This window comes from Lygodium microphyllum, chromosome 20, assembly GCF_053477565.2.
Source record: "Lygodium microphyllum isolate KBCC chromosome 20, Lygodium_microphyllum_v1.1.10, whole genome shotgun sequence".
In the NCBI taxonomy this organism is placed as follows: Eukaryota; Viridiplantae; Streptophyta; class Polypodiopsida; order Schizaeales; family Lygodiaceae; genus Lygodium; species Lygodium microphyllum.
In genome coordinates, this window is record NC_141154.1 from 2,701,545 (window position 1) to 2,719,735 (window position 18,191).

Consider the following 18,191-nt stretch of genomic DNA (forward strand, 5'->3'; position numbering starts at 1 on the left):
CAAAAGGTTACTTGCAGATTGCAGGAGTAGATTATCAAGAAACATTTTCTCCCGTTGTGCGCTCCACAACTGTTCGTATGATTTTGGCTTTTACAACACTATTTGATCTAGAAATTCACCAAATGGATGTTAAAACAGGTTTTCTCAATGGAGATCTTGAAGAAGAAATCTATATGGAGCAACCTGAAGGTTTTATGATTGCAAGAAAGGAGCATCTTGTATGCCAGCTTCATTGTGCATTATATGGATTGAAGCAAGCCTCTCGTGCTTGGTATATTAAGATTGATCAGTTCCTCACATCTAAAGGTTTTGTTGCATGTTTTGTTGACCCAAATCTTTACATCAAAAGGGAGGACAAATGTTTTATTATTATTGCTCTATATGTTGATGATACTATTCTTGTGTCAAATAATATTGCTTTCTTGGATGCTATGAAGAAGCTTTTATCGACTTCATTTGAAATGGTGGATCTTAGTGAGATACATTCTTGTTTGGGTATTCAAGTTCAACGACACCGACAACAAGGCATTCTTCTTCTTTGCCAGCCAACACGCAATGAAGAATCAGCCATTCATCAACCTTTTGCTAATCTTGTTGGTTGTCTTCAATTTATTGTTTTAAATATAAGACTATATATTTTATTTGTAGCTAACTTTTTGGGATAGTATCTTTCTTCCCCTTCCACTATTCGTTGGAGTGCTGCAAAACGTATTCTTAAGTACCTCAAGGGTACTAAGGGATTTGGTCTTATTTATCGTCGTCGAGAGTATTCTTCTTTATCTTCTTCAACTTCTCTTGACCTTATTGGATATACAGATGCTGATTGGGCAAGTTCACACTTATCCATGTGATCTACAAGTGGGAATTGTTTCTTTGTAAATGGATGTTTGGTTTCTTGGTCCAGCAAGAAACAACGATGTGTTGGGGTTTCTACAACTGAGGGCGAATATGTTGCTGCATCATTAGCAGCTCGGGAGCTAGTTTGTCTTTGACAACTAGCAGATTTGGGACATCCTTCATCATCTAGTACACCTCCTTGATGCGATAAGCAAAGTGCTATTAGTCTTATCAAAGACTATATACAACGTAGTAAATCAAAGCATATTGCTATTTATTATCATTATGTTCGACATGAAGTCAAGAAAGGTTCCATTATGGTGGAGCATTGTCCCAGTGATCAAATGGTTGCAGACATCATCACAAAAGCTCTTAGTGAAGCTTGCTTTAGTTCATTAAGACATGCACTTGGTACTGTTCCAAGTTCTTGTCTCACTGATTGAGGCATGTATCATTGTATTCAAGAAAACTTCATAGTAAATCATTTTTGTATCGTAGGTATGTGTGGGGCTCGAGTTTTTCCCTTGTTCTCCCTAAGGGTTTTTTCACTCGCAGCCAGAGACCTTTGTTTGAGTGGGGATGTTACAACTATATATATCATCTCTCACTTGACTTGGGTCTCACCTATATATACTAACTCTACATCAATATGAATCGTTCTTTGGGAGCATGTCTTGTGTATCTCTCTCGTACTCTCTCTCTCTCTCAACACTCCTCCCACAAAATCTTAAGCTCATCGACTAATGGACGGAGATAAACATTCATATTATTGACTTTGTATCAGTCAGGAATGAGCAAGCTTAGGATCAAGTGTCCTTTCTTCGTAGAAAGCCATGATGGGATGTTGTAGTTCACAAGGACTACATGCACACACTGTAAGAAGTTGAGCGGAGACCGAATGGGTTCACACCACTCATAGCAAGACCAAGCTGAAGGTTTCTTGACTCTTGTGCAAAGCCTGGAAAGGTAGAGGTAATATGGCTCCATGCATGTGCATCCGCTGATATTCATTAGACTCCATTTGTGGATCTACTCTATGCATGCCACATTGTCAAGTTCGTCATGCCCGACGTACGAAACATATGACTTATACGAGGGATAAGTGGAAAGTTTCTAAGAACTTTATAAGGGATGGGTTTCCCTTTCAAGTCCTATTGATACCTATGAGCACCACACGTTGGACATTTTTCAGAGAGAGAACTAGGGAGAGAAAAAGAGGAGAGAGAAGACTGTAGAAGAGAGAGAAAAAGAGTGACAAGGAGAGAGAAAGACTAGATTTAGAGAGAGAAAGACAGGAAAGAGGGAGAAGCCATAGAAGCTGTGAGCAAGATGGGAGAGAAAGACTGTAATTGTATTAATGTGTCCAAAAATATGTGAAAATTTGCATGTCCTCTCCTTTTATACCAATTTCAGTGTGACATGGCATAATATTAATGTTATTTACACTAAATATTTATTCCCAGCTTCTTACAATCCATCCCTTCCTAAAAGTTTTTGCCCTCAAAACAAACCTGGAAATAGCTAGAAAAAGATGGATAGAATAGAGTACTACTCTGTTTTTACAGCTTTACAAATGGGGAATGAATGAAGTATGATCAACTACATGAAATGAAATTGAAGAACGGAAGTAAGCCTCTACTATATACATGATTTGGAGTACTTCAAAAGCATATGGAGCCATAAAGTCTTCAACAAATAATCTCAAAACAAAGTAGACAACTTGCTGTGTAAACAAACCCTGCTGGACCAAATCTGCCAGAACTTCTAGTAGAAGTGTCCAAATGAGTCGTACCATATATCAAAATGAAGCTCTTGAAGAGTACTTTAAGCCCATGTAGATAGCTTAATTCTGAAAATTAGGCACGATAAAAACTGTTCTAAAATAGTGTGCTATCCTGAACCTGTCTGCATCATCACTAGCTCCATAAGCAATAGGCTTCAGCCAACCAATGTATCCTTCAAGAAAGGAAACTCATCCAATATAGAATCAGGTCTCCAAGAAGCTTCTTCAAGTGGTAAACCTCTCCATTTGATCAAATATTCCACAACAGAATGAGATCACAGCTTCTTCTCACACTAACCTATAACAGCCTCTCGGATGTACTGTATAAGACCGTCTTCATCAATAGCTGGCAGCTCATCAACTATATCCACTAGATCACCATAAAAGGGCTTGAGCTTACTAACATGGAAGAGATTATGAATCTTTGTGGAAGAGGGAAGCTCTAGTCTATACACCAAATCTCCAATTCGCTTAAGGATCCGGTAAGGGCTATAAAACCTGTGGGCAAGATTATTACTAGATCCATCTTTTAATGTAGAGTACTTGGACTTGGGCACCTTCAATAAAACCAACTCTCATTCTTGGAAATTTAAAGGCCTCCTCTTCTCATCAGCATACATCTTCATTTGATCTTGAGCCTTCCTTAGATTCACCTTACATTTCTGAAGGGTTTGCATTCTTTCCAACTCTTCCTTCCCATGAGGATTGATCTTTTCATTAAAGATGATTGTGGGTAAGGACACCTTGTAACCATACAAAGCCTCAAAGGGTGAACCTCCTATACTAGCATGAGTAGAATTGTTAAAAGAAAACTCAGCCAAGTGTAGCCAAGAATCCCATGAGGTTTGGACATCATAGCAAAAATGACGAAGATACGTCTCCAACCATTTATTAACTCTTTTTGTCTGTCAATCAATTTGAGGATGATAAGCCATAGATGGAGCCAATTTAGTGCCCATAGATGTAAATACCGCCTACCAAAAGTTACTCATAAACTTTGAGTCTCTATCATGGACAATCACCTGCGACAATCCATGTAGTCTAAAAATCTGCTCCATAAACTGACTGGCCACTTGAGAAGCAGTAAACTGAATCTTGGTTGGAATAAAATGGGATGCCTTGGTGAGTCTATCTATCACCACATAAATACTATTCCATCCCTTCTTGGTAGTAGGTAAGCCAGTAATGAAATCCATAGTAATATGAGTCCATTTACCAATAGGAATAAGTAATGGATGTAACAATCCTCCTGGCTTATGGGTGCTGTCCTTATTCTACTGACAAGGAATACACTTTATAACAAAGTCCTTGACATCTTTCCATAGTCCTTTCCAATAGAAACTTTTACTGATCTTGTCATATGTCTTGAAAACTCCTAAATGTCCAGCTAGAGGTAAAGAATGTAGCTCCTCCATAATTTTTCGCTTAAAAGAAGAAGTAGAGGGAATAACAATCTTGCCTTTTAACCAAATAAGGCCATTTTTAAGCTCGTAATGCGAGTTTTCTTCCATAAGACCTTGCTGTAATTTTTGAAAAATATGACTGAATTCCTCATTTAGAAGATAAGCCTCCTGTAATTCTTCAATCCAGTCATTATGCAATTCTGTCATCGCTGAAACTTTACAGGCCCACATACAAGAAAGAGAATCACCCACTATGTTATCCTTGTCCCTTGTATGAGTGATGTCAAAATCATAATTCTGTAATGTAGCTATCCAATGACATTGCTTTGGAGTAAGATTGGACTGAGTAAGGAAATACTTAAGAACCCTCTGATCACTATGTACTCTGAATCGACTGCCATATAAGTAATGGTGCCACTTCTTGATTGCATGCAAGATAGCCAACATCTCCTGGTCATAAACATTCATGGCCATTTCTTTATCTGTAAGCTTATGGATCTCAAATGCAATTACTCCATGCTCCTGAAGCAAAACAGCCCCTATGCCACGGCCACTAGCATCACACTGTATAGTAAATTCTTTGGAAAAGTCCGGGCATACTAAGATAGGAGTAGAGGTAAGAAGTTCCTTTAACTGGTTGAAGCTGCTATCTGTAAGAGCATCCCAAAAGAAAGCCTCCTTCTTCAACCTATCAGTCAAAGGAGTGGCAATTGCCGCATAATGCTTAATCAATCGGTGATAGAATGAAGATAAGGCAAGGAATCCTCTAAGAGAGATAATAGTAGTAGGCGTCGGCCAATCTTTTATACATTGCACCTTCTTGGGATCAGCCTGTATTCCTTTTTCACTGACAATATGTCCCAAGTATTCCACTTCAGTCTGCATGAAAGAACATTTCTTCTCCTTAGCAAAAAGTCTATGATGTCTCAATACATCAAAAACCTTTCTCATATGTGCCAAGTGATCGTGTAAAGTCTTGCTGTAGATTAGAATGTCATCAAAGAACACCAAGACAAATTGAAAGAGGAAAGGTTGTAAAATCTTATTCATCAAGCTTTGGAAGGTAGCTGGAGCGTTTATAAGCCCAAATGGCATCACTAAGAAATGATAGAGCCCACGATCAATCCAAAAAGCAGTCTTGACTTCATCACCCTCTCGCATGCGAATCTGATGATACCCTGATCTCAAGTCAATCTTCGTAAAAAATTGAGCCCCCTTAAGCTCATCAAGCAAATCATCAATCCCAGGTATGGGATACCTGTTCTTCATTGTGATCTTATTAAGATCCCTATAGTCAATGCACATTCTGAAAGATCCATTTTTCTTTTTGACTAACAAGACTAAGGATGCATAAGGTGAAGGACTTGGTTCAATGAATCCCATCTCAAGAAGTTCCTTGATTTGCTTGGCTAATTCCTCTCGTTCACACTTTGATAATGTGTAAGGTGGCTTATTGATTGTCTTTGAGTTGGGCTCCAAGTCAATACAGTGATCTACTGCTCTCTTAGGAGGCAATGAAGTAGGTATCTCAAACAGATCTCTATACTCCTCAAGAAGAGCTGCCAAGGCTGGATGGTTTGCTGAATTATTGGGTTGATCCTGTGTTTCTTTATTCGGATGCAAAACAAATATTTGTGAGCGCCTCTTGTGCTCTCTTTTGAGTTGTTGAATGGTAATAAGCTGAAAATCTGATCTACTAGGAATTCCCTGTAAATGGATAAGCTGTCCATTGGAAATAAAATCCATATACAACTGTGAGAAATCCATAGTGATCCTGCCTAGTGTCATCAACCAATCACAACCGAGTACAATATCTATAGGCCCCATTTTCAAAGTAATCAAGTTTACCTTGGCTTCAAAAATTTCAGCCAACTGTAAAGAAACCTATGGGTATATCTATGTACTGATTTCCTCTTCCACATTAGCCGCTTGAACTCTAATGGGCTGCTGTAAATCTATGGGAACACAAGTTAGCTTTTCCATGATGGACTTATTCACAAAATTATGAGTACTGCCACTGTTTATCAGAATGAACACTGGCTTTCCACATATGCTTCCCTTCATACGGAGTGTATTACGGCTCTTAGATCCTGTCCAAGCATCCATAGAAATAGAACAATTAGTGGCAGCAAGCGGCTCATAACAAGTCCCACCTGGATCAAACGGAACACTTCCACCTGGATCAAAAGGAAAAGAGTCTGCTGGATCATAAAAATACTCTTGCCCAACTTCCTCCTCAAGATCTTCATTTTCAGCATTAATTGCCATTGCATTAGCTTCATCCATGTCATCCTCAAAATCCTCAAAAACCAACATACTCTGAAGCTTGGGTTTGACATTTTTGTATACACACTTTGAGGCATGATCAGGTGTATACTTTTCCCCACACTTGAAACATAAGCCTTTCTCCTTTCTTTTTTTATAAAGATCCATAAGAATAGATTTAGAATTTGTATTGGTTGAAATGGATTTAGGCTTGATGTCCCCCTGTTTGAAATCAACTCTTGGACTGTTTGTGATGCCAGGAGGCATATTTCACGGTGGATTCCGTGCCACGGTGGATTTGGTGAGGTTTTACGGTGCATTCCGTAAACTTTGATGACCGGGGCTCATACACAAAGTGGATTCTTTGTGCCAGAAGTTGATAGGGATGCCTATCCTTTTCGGGTATTTCATTAATTTAGTGTGTACATGGGTGATTCCATAGCGGGTGATTCCGCAAAATCCATATTAAATTAATAAACGTTTATGAGTTTAGAGTGCGCACTCGTAATAAATTAAGGTTAGAATTGATTTCTAACTAGTTGATTTATTTATGCAGCTGAAGGCTGCTAGGTATTCACTTTTGTCAGTTTAATTGTATTATTTTACTAACGATTGTGAATGCTTCAGTTGATGTGTAGAGATAGCAGCAGTGGTGGAGGAAAGCATTGGAGGATTGCGAGTATTCAATTTATCATTTATATTTTGATGGGCGCATACCTTAGGCATGGCACCTATATTTTGTAGCGCTTATTTATTGAGGCGTTGGATATTTATTTATCATTTGTTTATGCGCATGGGCGCATGATTATGTTATTTGTACTTGGACATTGTATTGGGTATGCCAAACTCTTTGGGCACTACCCACTAGCTTTATTTCTATTTTGTGCTAAAGCAAACTCAAAAGCTAAAAGCTTGCTATTTTGTTATTTGGGCTATTATTTGAGCTTGAAGATGATTAATACATAAAATACATGCTTTGTGGAGCACTCACACAAGGCATTGGGGGAGATTGCACCCAATTGGTCTCTTGTTCATGTCGTGCATGCTTTTTACCTTGAGTTTTGTGCAAAAAGTAGAGTTCTTTTGTTCTTAGGGACCTTCCGACATTCACTAGGTGAGCGTATAGCATCCGATCTGTGCACCAGCGGTATCAGAGCGAAGCTGAGATCAAGAGCTTCCAATCGCTACCCATCTTGTGCAAAGGCGGAGCTCCTGGAACGATCGAGCTCTACGGTCAATCTCGTCGCGAACGGTCGATACGGGTGGATTCCTGGCGATCAAGAACCTCTGTTTCCATCATCAGATCGCGAAGGACCGGCCTACAGCAGCGGAGGACCACTCCTACGTCCTCTCATACTAGTCATGGAGTTATAGAGATAAGTCTCAAAATTTTCATAACTTCAAAGCTTAATACTAAGCTTATAAAGCTTAAAGAAGCTTAAAAGCTTCACGAATTTCAACTCGTTGTATCAGAGGATGTCCACGGAATTTTCGGCGTCAGAAAAAAATGCCCCCCCCCTAAAATTTGCCATTTTTTATTCCTACAAGCCTAAAGCTTAATCACTTAAGCTCATTTGTATCACTTTTCCTAGTGTATTTTAAACCAATTTTCCATGTGAATACTAATGCTTGGTGGAACCTCTTCTAATGTATTGGCTTTATAAGTTGAGTAGAAGAGTTGGGTTGCTTGGTGGAACCTCCTCTAATGTATCCTTTTATTTTTTGATCTACCCTCTTTCTATCACGATTTCACCTAATTTCTTGTGCAAGGACTCTAAGCTCAAAGGAGAGCCTTATGACATGATGATATTCTTTCTACTTCCTTCTCATTTCATCATATTGTTCTTAATCTCTTCTATCATACTCGTCTTTGGATTTCCTAAGTGCTTTTTCTTAGGAAAATTCTTTCTTCATCATCTTCCCTTTGTCTTTTCATTTGTCTCGCTACCCTTTTTTTTCATTTTGTTGTTTTTACTTTTCTAGCTCTTGTGGGCTCAGTAGTGTGAGATGGACAATGTTGGGTCCTACAAATATGCCCATGTGAGTGGCAATGAGGTGGGATATGGAACTATCATAATTAATGGTAGTATTCTTAGCTTCCATGTGATTTAGCTTGCTAGTTGCCTCCCTTGAGTAGACTTTGTGTGTCTTGTTCAAGGATTCTTTGATGTATTTTATACATGTTTAATTGGCATGCTACTAGTTAGTGAAGATGGTCTTATCCTCATTAAGGGTATCTTTGACAAGGACAGACTTTGTTGTTTATGGTTGTTCCATAACCTACACAATCAAAGAAGTTCATGTTCTTAAAAAATTATTGAAAGATTCTTTGTTATTTGAAAATTTCCAAAAATTCAACCTCCCAATTATTTTAACACTTGGAGACCATTGCATGAATAATTTTGAAATTCTTACTATCATTATAATAAATTGTTACTTGGTTGGGAATCCTCATTATAAGGCTTGACAAGTTTCTCTCTTTGGTGAGAAACTTGATTCCTAGAGGTTGCAAGGATCTAGAGATCTTATTATCTTTGGTCTTTCTCCATCTTCCAAAATAGGAACAAGCTTCCCACGTTGGAAGAGAAGGTCATAGTGGGTACAGAATGCTTTATTTTTGTATAATGGGAGAAAGGTTGGAATCCATAGTCATAAAATGATGCCACGAGGCATATTCCATGGTGGATTTCGTGAGACCACGGTGGATTTTGTGAGTTTTTATTCCACGGTGGATTCCATGAGGTTTTGTGGTGGATTTCGTAAAACTATATTTATTTTTCAGGGCTCGTACACAAGGTGGATTCCTTGTGCGAGAAGTTGACGGGGATGCTTGTCCTTTTCGCACATCACGTTAATTTAATGTGCAAGTGGGTGATTCCGCAAAATACATATTTAAATTAATGGACGTTTATGAGTTTAGAGTGCACACTCATATTAAATTAAGGTTAGGGTAGACTTCCAACCTATTTATTTATTTTGTAGCTGAAGTCTGCTAGGTATTCACCTTTTTTGTTTAATTTTATTATTTTCTAACAATTGTGAATGCTTCTGTTGATGTGTAGAGCAGGCAGTGTTGGTGTTGGAAAGCACGGGGCAATAGCGTGTATTCAAGTTACCTAGAAGAAATTATCATTTTTTATGGGTGCACGTCTTATCATTAAAGGAGTGGTGCTAATATTTATTTAGGCACGCTTGACATATATTTATTATTTTGTATGTGCATGGGCGCACGGTTTAAATATTCATTATTGGTTGGACATTGTATTTGGACACAGCCCGACTCTAGGCCGCCCAACTGCTTTATTGTTTATTTGGACAAAAGCTAAAGCATGCTAATTGTAAAATTGGGCTATTTTTGAGCTTTGAGATGAATAAATTTATAAATACATGCCTTGTGAAACGCTTACACAAGGCATGGGGGGAGATTAAACCCAATTAGTCTTTTTGTCTCATGTCGTGCAAGTCTATTCTCTTAATATTTGAGCTTAAAGTAGAGTTCTTTGTTCTTGGAACCTTTCGGCACTCACTACATACGCATACAACATTCGATTTTTGCACCAGTGATATTAGAGCGAAGCTGAGATCAAGGGCCTCCAATTGCTTACCGTCTCGCACAAAGGCGAAGATCTTAGAAGGAAGAAGCTCTATGGTTAGTCTTGCGACAATCCATCAATACCAGCGTGTTCCTAGTGGTGAAGAACCCCCTGCTGTGTTGTTGGATAAATCTCTGCTGATGGAGGACCACCCGGGAGGCTTCCTCCACTACAACAAAAAGGCTCCATAGAGCGCTTGTAGATGCAATATTTGAATTGTGAAAAAAAATGTTGGGCGTGTTTATTACCGCGTCTATTTTTGCGTCTACCATATCGCGTCTAAAAGCACGCTTATAGTCAGAGTTACACGCCTACTTAGACGCGCATATAGACGAGCGTATTGATGCCCTACGTAAATATATAATCATATTTATAAAAAAGTGAATATATTTATATTTTACGTCTATACACGCGTGTATCTACGCGTTTACTCTGCAAGTTTTTGACAAGAATAGACGTGCATTTATCCTGCAATTTAGATGCGCTGATAGACGCGCAAAACAGAGGTATGAAAAAAAAACGAGAAAGCATGTGGCTTTGCAAGCCACATGCTCTTTGGTTTTTTTCCCCCCATCAACATCAAATTGTATGCTTAGGGAAAACACAGAAAGATTATTTCGAAGATTGGATATTGAAAACAAAACAATGTATGTAGAACACAAAATTTCATATATATAGATGAAACGTTTTTACATTATGAGTTCTAGTGCTTGTGACGTCATGGTCGCAAGCACTAGCTGAAAGTAATACATATCAAAAATGAAAATTACAAGCCAAGGGGAGGCATGCATGCATGGGACTCCTCTATATCTCCTTAGAAGAGGCATCATCATCGCTACCACTACTACTACCTGTGCCGCCGACGTTGCCACCACCGCTACTGCTAGTCCCCCCTTCGCTATCCTCAACTGCATTAGGGTTCGCCCATACAAAGGATTAAGGTATATAAATACCATTACAAACAATAAATTAGAGTTATCTATACTTTTCATGTAAAAAATAAAACATACCTCTTCTGGTGGTGGAATCCTCATGGAGCAATTATATTGCTCCTCCGTGATGAGTCCCTCCTTGTAGAAATGCTGCCAAGTGGACGCCCAGTTATGACCTCGATGGTAGCCTACCTCTCTAGGAGTAGGCATCCTACCAACGATATGATACTACAAAATAATTTGAACATACAACGTATTAAAACACACTACATAATGAAGTGAAAAAAATTATAAAATTTAATTTAAAAAAGTAATCAAATAATACTTACAAACTCAGCCTCCTATGATTCCCTACCACACGATCCATAATGCGACAATCCCATGGTTGCCATCTGGATACGTCGCGCTCTGCATGCTGGCGACTTGTCATTTTCTCTGTTGTTCTCTTCTTGGCCTCTTTCCACTCCTTGAGGTGGCAATTGGGTGGTTGGCCATATCCAGGGCGTCCCTACTCTTGTCTCCACAATGACTCCTTCGCGCGCGTCATAAGGTGAGACCTCTTGTTATGAAGCTCGTCTCTCACCTTTGACCATCCCCAATCATCTGAGAATCGTGAATTCTCAGGATTAGGGTACCTTTTATGTACTGCCCGCAGCACCTCTTGCCACAAACCATTTTTTTGGTGCTTGAAGGGAATCATGTAATCTTTGTATGTGGCATGCACGACACTCCTCAAGTAGGCTATCACTTCCCTCCCCTCAAAGTCATGCAAGATACCACCAACATCTGTGACAGAGTAGTACATTTGTGGAGGCTCACCTCTCTCATTTTCCGGTGAGGGTGATCGAGAGCCACCACCTAGGCAACCCCCACAAAGCCCTCGACCTCCTCGTCCTCCCGCACGACTCTCCTCCTCAACGTGCACTACCCTCTACCTCACTCGATACATGTACTTCTGCAGATGCACGTGCTTCGGCCGATCCATGTACCTCAGTTGATCCCTGTGTAGGCAAAGATGTGATAGGTGTCCCAGACATCACACTGAAAACCTCCTCTGCAGTGGGAGGGCGACCAAGATAATTGGTCATCTCCCCCATGAATTGCTCCTTGTTGAATGGGGTGATGGAGGATCCAGGATTCCACATCTACACAAGAAAAATCATATTACCCTATGCAGATAAAACATATTACATGCAGCGTCTATACTTGCGTCTCTGTGCGCGTCTATATCTGTGTCTCTATGGGCGTCTGTCAGCGCATCTATTTTCGTGCCTATACCTACGTCTACACTGTCATCTGGACACACTGACAGATGCGTATAGTCGGACCATTTCTTTTCAAATTTGCTTAAAAAACGTGTTAAAAAAACCTCCATAGATGACAAGATCCAGCATGTGAAGAGAGAGACAAACAAACAGAGAAAGCAAACAAGATTGAGAGAGAGAAGAAGAACTCAGCTTCTTTGCTTGTTCCAATGGGTGGAGGCTAGGTTGCAAGCTCCTTGTCCTCCTTCTCCCTTCCCTTGGTAAGTTGCTTGAATCTTCTTCTCTTCCTTGATGCTTGGCTCTTGTTCTTTACTCTTTGGCTCTTCTTTCCTCCTGTCCTCTTTTTACTCTTACTTCCTTGCCTCATTGTCTTCATGAAGTGATAGATAGACACGAGTAGTGATGTCGAGCTCGAACTGCAGAAAACACGCAAAAAACGCAGGAAAGCACAGGTTTGAAAAGAAAGCCACAACTTTTTTTAAATTTTTCTATACCTGTGTGGCGCGTTTGTAAGCGCGTGTAATTGCGTGTGTATATGCACAGATAATGCCTATTACACGTGCTTACAGACGCGCAGGAACAATTTAGGGAATCAATTGACCTATGTGGTGACATATATAACAAAGCTTGTGGATAAGAGATAACACATTGGCAAGTTAATTGGCACATATGTACTGACTTACTAGACCATCCCAATTACAATTGCATGCAAGTATCAATAGGTGGATAAAGCACGAATGGTTTTTAGCTAGAGAGAGATAATGCAATGAAGGCGTATACGAAAGAGATAGAGAAATGCATATTATCCATCAATCAATCAAAGATATGTACATGAAGTGACTTGATATAGTAATTAAAGTATCGTCATTTTTAGGATGCTCCATTGACTTCTGTAAGTTCCTATAACCTTGAAGTAGAATATAGCCAACCACACTATACATGGAAGGAAAACTTGGCCTCATCAAATTAACCAAGTTAATTTACTTATACATTTCATAGATAAGAGATTTGTAGTTGGCTTGTTGGTATTAGTCACCAACAAGTGGACACACTGGCTAAAGATGATGAAAAGAGGACATGTGCACATTGGCTACATGTGGTCCACCTTATCTAAAATTATATGTGAGCTATAAGTGCACCTTGACATGATTGGAATAGCTTGCAAATGCACAAGCCAACTGATTTACATCAATCTACTCATGCTATGAATTGGCATGCATGGCTAGGTTAACTGCACAACAAATGAGACATGTGAGTGTATTGATCAGTTCTGTGTGTGTGTGTGTGTGTGTGTATTGCAAATGCACAAGCCATTCTTTGATCTATATATACATCTAATCATCATGCCCTATCCAATCACATTTGTATAGGGCATGATTGGATGTATATAGGGCATGAAATCACATATATATAATTAGCTTTGAATGATTGGATGTATATTTGTAATACTTAGAAAGAAGTAAAGTTGGTAATGTATATCATGTCCTATGCATGTATATGCCCTATACATGTATATCATGTCGCATATACATGTATATCATGTCCGTATGATCCTATACATATACATCATGTCCTAGCATATGATCCAGGTGTAATTATATCGTATATACATCCAATCATACCCTATCCAATCATGCCCTATTCAAACAAATACTAGTTGTTAAGAGGTTTGGTCATATTTAGGGACTTTATGAGAAATGAAAAATATGTGCGTTTATTTTTGCATCTATAAGCGTGTTTATTAGCGCGGATATATAGACATGTTTTTTATACTAGCGTGAATAGACGCGCTGATACACGCGCTTATAAACGCGCCTGCTTTTTGCGTGTACAGTGCGCGTCTATAGGGCCTTTCTCTTGTAGTGCTCATCAAGACGTTTTTTCTTCAGAGAAATAGATAAGAAAGATTCATTAAGTTTTTTAGACTACCAAGCTTAATAAGCTTAAAAGAAAGCTTAAGCTAAAAATTTCAATCAACTACGACGGCATCATGAACTCAAGGTCGTCAATGTCATAGCGCCAACCTGCCACGACTAATTTTTTTAAAAATCAAGATTTTTAAAAAAGCTAAAGTTTTAAGATTACTAAAGCTTAAAGTTTTAAGCTTACTAAATCTTAAAACTAAGCTTTACGAAAGTTCAAAGATTTCACTCATTAATCTCCTTCTGAGAAGCTGTTCACATTGAGATAATTATAAACTCGTTTCCAACCTCCCTGCAAGCCTCTCTTCACACCCGTGGTGTGACAAAGATAATTTCCAACAAGAAGATTGCTATACGTAGTCTACACAGGCAAAGTATTCATTGAAGAAGGTTTTCATCAACTTCCGTATCTGCAAAGAAGAAAGATCGCAAAACACCATTGAAAAAAAGAAACAAGCCTTGTAAACCCAACTTTGAGCTATGATCATCCTGTTAACAAGATTTCAAGTGTGTGAGGTTGTTTGAAAATTTGTAGGATGACCAATCAAAATCTGGAAGACTTTATGGCCGAAGGTGATTTACGGGAACCAACAATGGAGCAAAAATTGGACCTAATTATGATGCAACTTTAATAGGAACGAAGAGCACGTCAAACTTTGCAACCTCAACTGGCCACTCTTCAATGATCTGTTGTCGATCAAGATAGACCGCAACCCAAAGATGTTATACGATGGACGATTGATGCGACACTCGAAGCACAATCTATCTGGAAAGAAGCCAAGATAAGTAAAAGAAATTTCAAATTCCGTACTTTTAATGTGTTGCGCGATGGAAAGGTTGTTCTCTCTTTTATAAGTGAGTTTGATTATTATTTCCATGAAAAACAATATGCCAAAAAAGACAAACTCGAGTGTGTGTAATCACTTAATGGACATAGCATCGCTATGGTGGATTGTTATCCACAAAAGCATTGATTGTCCTACTACTTGGGAGACTTTTCAAAAGAAAATTTGTAAAATTTTCTTCCACCTTAACTCCACGAAAAAGCAATAAAACAGTGGGATCTTTTGCAACAAAGAGATCATGAGCCTATTTCACAATATATCAAGTGTTTTTGGAATGCCTTATTGCAACTTCGAATGCTCGAAGATGTACTGAGGTGATCCATAAGCGCAAGTTTATGTTTGGTTTGCTTGGTCACTTCTATGCGGAAGTGAACATGTTCAAGCCAATGACTCTCGAGGATGCAATTTCCTTCGCCCATGATGTCGAAGACAAAATTCAAGGACGAGAGAAGTAACCACAACACTTCCCAACAAATGGTAACTTCGGTACAAAGGAATTCAATTCTAGCTTCCAAAGATTCAATCAAAATTGCATTGTTCCATCTTCTTTTCATAAATCTTGGACACAACCCCGTGTTTTACCAACAATCATAAACCCAAATCCTAAGCCATCTTTGGAGCCAAATCCCAACATTCCTAAACTCCCCGCTATTATTAATAATTTTTCCAAAGCCAAACCCATAGTTTGTTGCTACAAGTGCCATCAACATGGACATCTAGTGGTGAATCATCAATCCAAAAAGCCAACTGTTCATATCAACTACTTGGGAGCGACTGAAGATGAAGACCATGAAGAAATGCCAGATTTCACACAAGTTAATGACAATATCGGTACTACTTCAGATACTTTTCGAGGTATGCCAAATCCTCATTCTTTATTAATGATGAAATGTCTTATGCATGGTAAAGAAAAGATTGTTTTACATGATTACGAGAGCACACACGATTTTATTTCTACAAAATTGGTCAAAGAATTGAATTTACATACTATTTCAACTCATTATCACATCAAGGTTGCATTCCTAAGCACTAGATACAATGGAACATAAGAAGTTCACGACTTAGAAATTAAAATTGGCGATTATGTTGAGCGCAAAAATTTCTTAGTTGTGCATTTGCAATCTAGTGACATTATCTTAGGAATGCCTTGGCATCATAAATATAATTCCGATATAGATTATTCCATACATTCAATGAAGATTCATTTTAATGGGAAACAAATCACATTGCATGGTATGCACATCCTTGATAATTTTCCATTGCTTAGTCACACACATGTTAAACATGCATTAAGAAAAGGTAGCAAATCCTATTTAGTATGGGTGAATGAAATTGAAGCTAAGGAAAATCAGATACATCCTAGGCACGCACAATTTCTTTTACAATTTAAAGATTGTTTTGCTACTGACTTACCACCTGGCTTACCACCTAAACGTCCTAAGGATCATAAAATAGACTTAATTTCATGTTCTCAACCACCATGTAAAGTACCTTATCAATATAATCAAATTGAACAGAAAGAAATTCAAACCCAAGTTGAAGAATTGTTAACCCAAGGACTCATTAGGCCTAGTAGTCTCCTTTTGGTACACTTGTCCTATTAGTTAAAAATAAAAATAACATCTAATAATAGGATGTGCATTGATTATCATGTCCTAAATAAGATCACTGTCAAGAATAGGTATCCGATCCATAGGGTAGACGACCTCATGGATAAACTACAAGGGACTAGAATATTTAGCAAGATAGATCTTAAATCTGGATATCATCAAGTATGACTGGATACATCTGATATTTTCAAAACTGCATTTAGGACTCAATTTGGACATTATGAATTCCTTGTTATGCCTTTTGGTTTAACTAATGCACCATCCACATTCAGTTGTATGATGTATCACATATTTTTGAAGCATCAACATTGTGTCATTGTTTTCTTTGATGACATATTGGCTTTTAGTAAGAATGAGAACGAGCATTATAAACATTTATCCTTGGTTTTCAAATTGTTGAAAGAGAATCAATTATATGCTAATTCTGAAAAGAGTGAATTCTTCCAAACCCACATTGAATACTTAGGACATATTGTTTCATCTGACGGTATTAAAGTTGATCCTAAAAAGATAGAAGCAATTTTGAATTGACCGATACTTAAAAATGTGCATGAACTACGTTCTTTCTTAGGCCTTGCTAGCTTTTACAGAAAATTTGTGAGAAATTTTTCATTGATTACATTACCTTTGATAAAATTATTAAAGAAAGGTATTGTGTATCATTGGTCTAAAAATCAACAAAAGTCTTTCAATTTATTGAAACATGCATTAACACATGCCTCTGTATTGCAATTACTAGACTTTAATAGACCATTCTTCCTAGTAGTCATTGACGCTAGTGGATCTGGAATAGGAACTATCCTTATGCAGTCAGAATCGGGGCAGGAGGATAAGTCCACTAGGAAGCGAGTGATGGATGGAAGAATATCATGCTGTCTAAAGATTAAGCATTCCTCGAGATTTTGGGCATATACATTATATACTTTAGGGAAGTCAAAATCCCCGTGAAGGGCACGGTCATAGTCCACTCCATGTCGGCGGGGGTAGGGCATGTGGGAGGGGTCATTTCACTCCTCGGGGAGGGAGCTGTAGAAGGCTGTCCAGACGTCAAAATTGATGTCCCAAATCCTCCGCCGCCACTTTGGCTACGCCTCGTAGCCTTGGATGGATTTGGGAATCCAGTTCACATTGTCTTGCCAGTAGTCTGCAGGCTCCTGCCTCCACCGGGTCGTAATTAGATTCTTTTTTTCCACCCAATGGTTCGCTAGGTCATTGGCTAGCTCCTTGATTTTGGATAGGATATTGAGCGGCAGCGCCTTGTCCATCAAGCATCGGTAGGAAAAGGACATCTCAAAAGGCCTCGTTTGAAACTCCCGGTCATGCCAGATGACCAATTCCTGCGGCTAATCAATGGGGTTGGGGTCCCTTCGTAGTGGTACTGGCTCGTTAGATAATTGTCTTGGTAGTGACCAGCGGGCTCTGCGTTGTGCATCCTCTACCAGCTCCTGTCTCCTTCTTCGTGGCTGCCACAATGCGTTCCGGCATGTGTGTCTTTTCAGTGTCGTCTGGTGGGAGGTTGGGTAGAGGGGGACTGGGCACTTTCTGTAGTTCTTCATCGGCCTCTTGGTCCGAATTCGGGCCTTCCTTGATATCTTTTTCGCCCATAGATGGGATTTTCTGCGATGGTGGTGCAGGCCACTCGTGCTCTTCGAATCCCAGGTCATTGAGCTCAATAGTGGAGAGGCTGGCACTAAACAGGTAGTTGAATTGTTGTTGTTTGGTGAGTCCCGTGGTGC